The following is a 6,116-nucleotide window of genomic DNA, read 5'->3' on the forward strand; positions in this document are numbered from 1 at the left end:
GTTTACATAAGACCCGCCAGTGCCTTGACAGTTTACAAATGATGCCATGGTAATGACCCACAAGTTGCCTTATATGGTTCTTGGAACTTGTCGCCCCTTTTCCAGAAAGTTTGTAAATAACATACAATTAAGAGTGGGTATAAATGTAGTTAGCCAGGAATTCACAAGTGCTAGTCTGGTCCACTGTACCTATAGGGTAGCCCTTCTCTGTCTATGGAGCAGCCATTGAGGTGTACACTGTTTCTCTAATAAATTTGCTTTCTTTCCCTGTTGGCTCACTCTTGAATTCCTTCCTGAGAAAAGCCAAGAACCTTCCCAGGCTAAGCCTCAATTTGGGGCTACACCGGCATCAGCCTAGTGACCATGAAGGGATGAAGGAACAAACACAAACAAGACAAATGAGACAAAGGGACTCAGTACAGGTGAGAGCTGTAAGTCTATAGGGCTTTAATGCTATAGAGCTGTGCAGCAGTAGCCAAAGGGTCTTTTCAGAGCCATTATCTTTCTTGGTGACTAACAGGCTGAGGGAACCTGAGGGAAATCTTCACCCATAACCCAAATTAAAACTGATAGGCACCAACTGGCTTCCACGGATGGCTGAGTCGCTCTTTTGTTCCCTGTTGATATCGACCTTTCTGGGTGAATGAGGAAGTGGAAACAGGACCTCTGCCTTGATAATTTGTTGTCCCCTGTCATTTAGGTGGCCCAGAAGGGAGCATGACTAGCATGCTTTTTTTGTGTGTGTGTGTGCTCTTTCTCTCAGATCTTTTTTTTTTTTGCATCTCTAACAGCCAGCCATTTTACTTTTACACCAATTTCAATGTGGTATTTGTGGTCTTTGCTTTGGCTATGGGGGCAATTGTTTGTTTTGAGACGTTCTCCCATTGTACTGATTGTGGAACACCAGTTATGTGACCCCAGTTATGTTAGGTCTTGGGCCTTTGTGGTTCACTGTTGGCCAACCCTTGCATGCCCCAGGGTTTTGGCATTTGGGGAAAGGACCCTCGTTGGCCATTGCTCCTGGTTTTTTGGGAGTAGGCACACTTTTAGCATTGTTCTCCTTTGTCATACTGCCCATTTCAGTCAACACTTTCTTTGCTTTTTGTGGAATTCAGACTATGAGAATTCCATTACCCTCTCCTTCTATATCTTCCTTGTTAAAACACCTCTTTCGTTATATTCCACTTACTGGTAGAAGCAGTCACCACTCCACTGCCCAGTCGTATCTTAAATTCACTTTTGTCATGTCTTGCTAACTGTATTTATGCCCCCTTTGCAAGAATTGGTGGCAATTCCCCTACTGACCTTTCTTGAGGAAAAGGGAGGTGGGAATCTGAAAGGGAAAATAAGTGACCTCTCGCTAGACTTAGAAAAACTTCTGCATCTAGTACAGATCCTTGCTAAACATGGGGACGACGCCAAGCATCCCAAGGGACTCGCTGCTAGGATGCCTTTTAGGCAATTGGAACAAATTCCAATTAGACAGCACAAAGTGAAAGAAACTCTTTCTATTGCAACACCATTTGGGTTCAATACAAATTGGGAGATCAATAAATTTGACCTAAAATGATACTATTTTATAACTGGACTCATTCTGTAAAAAGGAAGGAAAGTAGGGAGAGGTTCTTTATGTACCAGCTTTTATGGCCCCTTACCAGGATCCTGACTTAAGGGACAACTGTAGGATTTGTGTGGCTCATCTCACTTCCAGTCACAAAGAAGCCACACTGGATATCCCAGATAATCTCCTCCCAGTGACTCCTCTCGGAAGGCCCATGCCTCCTCCCCAATGCTGAGCCTCCTCAGTTCCCCAATTCTGAGGTGGCTCCTATCCAATGTTACCAAATACCTCTCTTCCTTATCCAACTAAGCCCAGCCTGTAACCACTGTTGCCCAAGGAAGTAAGTCCAGGCAATACCACCAAGAGTAGGTCCCCATATCAGTCCCTAAAACCAAGCCTGTGTCCATTTCGAGAGGTGGAGATGTGGGGACAACAAGTATATGTGCCTTTCTCTAAGTCTGATTTGGCTTTATGCAAAGAGAAATTTGGTGAGTTTTCAGAGAATCCAGGGAAGTTTGTAGAAGAGTTTATTAAGTTGACCATGTCTTTTGACTTAACTTGACGTGAGTTGCAAATATTATTGTCCACCTGCAGTACTGTAGAGGAGAAACAAAGGGTTCTGCGTACTATCTGTGAATATGTAGATGGAGTGGCTGCTTATAACTAAGGCCATGCCATTTACTGTGTGAGGGGAGATCCAGTTCCAGATCTGGACCCTCAGTGGTATTACCAGAGGGGTTCCCAAGACCTCAAATGCTAAATCACATGGTAACATGTTTAATTGAAGGTATAAAAAAGTATGTGGTTAAGCCAATCAATCATGACAAGGTTAGATAAGTAATCCAGGGGAAGGACAAAAATCCCACTCTGTTTTAGCGCTGTTTGATTGAGGCCCTCAGGAAGTATACAAATGCAGACCCAGACTCCCGAGAAGGGCACAGTCTCCTGGGTATGTATTTTATTATCCAACTTGCTCCTGACATTAGGAGGAAGCTGCAAAAGGCAAAAATGGGACCTCAAACCCCTATGAGCCAACTCTTAAAGATGGTCTTTGGAGTTTACAATAGAGACAGGGCCAAAGAGGCAGAGAAAACCAAAAGAAATAGCCAAAAAGCACAATTGTCCGTGGCTGCCTCAAGCCCCTTGCCACCTGAAGGTTACCTATCCTGAGTAAGTGTAATGAGATCAGCATCTGGAATGCCCAGATGAGAGCCCTCAACTTGCCGGCCCTTGGGCCAGAATCAGCGTGCCTTCTGTAATCAAGAGGAACACTGGAAAAGAGACTACCCCGGGCTCCAAAGGGAGCCTGGGCCACCCAAACCCATAATGGCTGAGATAACGGAGGCCGACAGGGCCCGAGGTTCCCCTCAGCTCCCACAGGATACCTTACCATCTCCACAGAGGAGCCTTGGGTAACCGGTAACCCTTGATGTGGCAGGTAAGAATACTGAGTTCTTATTGGATACCGAAGCAGCCTTCTCAGCTCTAACCCATTTCTCAGTGACACTGTCTTATGCTCATGTACCATAGTGAAAATTGATGGCCAGCCAAAAGTTAAGAGATTCACATACCTCTTTGGTTGCACCATGGGGGACCTTGCATTTCCCCACAGGAAAAAGAGCCTGAGTTCAGAAATAAAAAGACATCCCGGCACTCCAGTCCCCTCAGTTCTTTCTTATGCCTGAGTGCCCTATTTCTTTACTGTGAAGAGATTCACTTTCCCAATTATAGGCCAACTTCAGTTTGGAAAGCCTCATAAAAATGTAACAGGCTGGAAACGGGCACTAGTTCTAGCTCTAAGTGCTTGACTTAATAGAGATAAAGAAAAGACCTCCCTTCCTTTGCAAATTACTTCTCAAGTAGACCCCTCTGTTTGGGACATAGAGCTATTAATATGGTATTAGCTCTGGTAGAACTATTAATATGCCCCCAGTCAAGATTACTTTAAAACCCAATGTTGATTATCCACAAAAAACAATATCCTTTGAGACCCGAAGCACAACAGGGTATACAGTCCTTCATAGCAAAGTTTCTGAAGTATGGACAATTACAACCCTGTAATTCCCCATGTAACACCCCATTCTGCCTGTAAATAAACCAAATGGGGAATACAGATTTGTTTAGGAACTGAGGGCAGTTAATGAGGCTATAGTCCCACTCCATCCACTAGTTCCTAATACTTACACAATATGGGCCCAAATCCCTGAAGGTGCTGATTGATTCACAGTATTAGACTTAAAGGATGCTTTCTTTTGTATGCCTTTACACTCAGACTCCTAGTGTATTTTTGCTTTTGAATGGACTGATCCAGATGCTCATGCTACATCTCGGTTTACCTGGACTATCTTTCTCTAAGATTTTAGAGACAGTCCCCTTCTCTTTGGAAATGCATTGGCAAAAGAATTAAGGAAACTACAGTTATAACGGATCCCTCCTACAATATGTGGATGACCTATTAATTTCCAGCACTACTAGAGAAAACTCTGATTAAAATACCCTTCAAGTCCTTAATTTCTTGGGAAAATAAGAGTATCAGGTAGCCCCCAAACAAAGCCCAAATTTCTTTCCAAAGGGTCAGATACTTAGGGTATGGGTTTCCTCCTAGGACAAGGACCCTAGCTCAGGAATAAAAAGACATCCTGGCACTCCAGCCCCCTCAGTCTAAGAAAGAATTAAAAACCTTCTTGGGAATGGCTGGATTCTGCCAGGTTTATATTCCTGGTTTTGAGCTCGTAGTAAAAAACTGCTCTATGACGCTCTGAAAGAAATGACCATGAGTTTTGAAATTGGGATGGAACCTGCCAACAGGCATTTCTAAACTTAAAAAAACTAAGAATAGCCCCTGCTTTGGGACTCCCAAACTTAGAGAAAAAAACTTTCACTTTCTATATGGCTGAAAAACAAGGGACAGCTTTTGGTGTTCTAACACAAAGCTCAGGAGTGATCCTGGACTAGTGGCTTACTTCCCTAATCAGCTAGACCAGGTGGTGGCTGGGTGGCCAGGATGCTGGTGAGCTGTGGCCACCACCACTCTATTGGTAGAAGAAGCCAGTAAGTTTACATTGGGACAATTAGATGTCATGAACCCCATCAAGTACAGCGGGCCTTAGAGGCAAAAGGACATCAATGGCTAACAGGGGGCCAGTTACTTAAATATCAGGCCCTCTGCTTGACACCCCAGATGTTACCCTTAATGTATGTCAAGTTTTAAACCCTGCTACCCTGTTGCCAGACCTCACGTCTCAAGAAACAGATCCCCAACTCATTCACTCCTGTGTAGGAACTGTAGCACAGACCTACTCTAGCAGGCTTGACCTCACAGATGAACCCCTGCCTAACCCCCACATTGCATGGTTTACAGATGAGAGTAGCTTTATTCACGAAGGAATGAGAAACTCAGGATGTGCTGTAGTCAGCCAACAAGAAGTTGCTGAGGCCAAAGCTTACCCTCCCTAGACTTCTGCTCAAAAAGTGGAATTAATCTAATTTAGGAGTCTCTGGCTGAGAAAAGACTTAAGAGTCAGTATATTTACTGATTCTAAATATGGGTTCCTGGTATTTCATGCTCACACTGTCATATGGAAAGAAAGAGATAACCAACAGCTAAGCAGTCCCCCATTAAACATCATTCTGAGATCTCGGAACTTTTAGGTGCTGTCCAGATCCCAAAACTAATGGCAGTTATTCATTGCAGAAGACACCAAAGGGAGACACCTCTATTGTTAAGGGAAATGTCCTGGCAGACAGAGCAGCCAAGGCCACCGCTAAAGGAAGATTGGTGCTACTGGCCACTGTACTAATACCTGATACTCCACCCATGTCAGTGGTATCATATGATACACCCGAGGGAATTAAATGGGCAGAACAGCTAGGCTTATAAGAGCATTCCTCTGGGTGGTTGCTATAAGGCAACAAAGTCTCCCTGAGGCTGAGCAACAGAAAATAATTAAGCTTTTCCACAACTCCTCACATTTGGGATGGGATTCTCTATTTAAATTGGTTTCCCAAATATTCCTGGGGAAGGGACTATTCCAGGCTGCAAAAAGGATCACCAGGACCTGTGAACTCTGTGCTCATAACAGCCCAAAAAGCCACCCCATGCCCCAACCCCTGCTCAAATCCTATGTTAACACCAGGGAATATAACCTAGGGAAGACTTGCAAACGGATTTCACCCAGATGCCATTTGCTAGCACTTGTAGACATTCACCAGATAGATAGAAACGTTCCCTACAAGGGCAGAAAAAGCACTGGAAGTGTGCAATTCCTTACTTCAGTCATTCCAAGGTTTGGATTACCAAAAAGTTTGCAAAGTGATAACAAACCTACATTCACAGCAAGGGTGACCCAGCCTTAGGCTTCCTCAGCGTTAGGCATTATATTACCTATCATCTTCACTCCTCGTGGAGGCCTCAATCCTCAGATAAAGTAGAAAAAGCCAACCCTGTTTCAAAAAATGACATTAACAAAGCTCCATCAGGAGACTTTGGAGACTTGGGTTTCTCTCCTATCTATAGTTCTCTTGCACATAAGAATGGTTCCAAAGGGCACATTAA

The sequence above is a fragment of the Papio anubis genome, chromosome 13 (assembly GCF_008728515.1).
Source record: "Papio anubis isolate 15944 chromosome 13, Panubis1.0, whole genome shotgun sequence".
In the NCBI taxonomy this organism is placed as follows: Eukaryota; Metazoa; Chordata; class Mammalia; order Primates; family Cercopithecidae; genus Papio; species Papio anubis.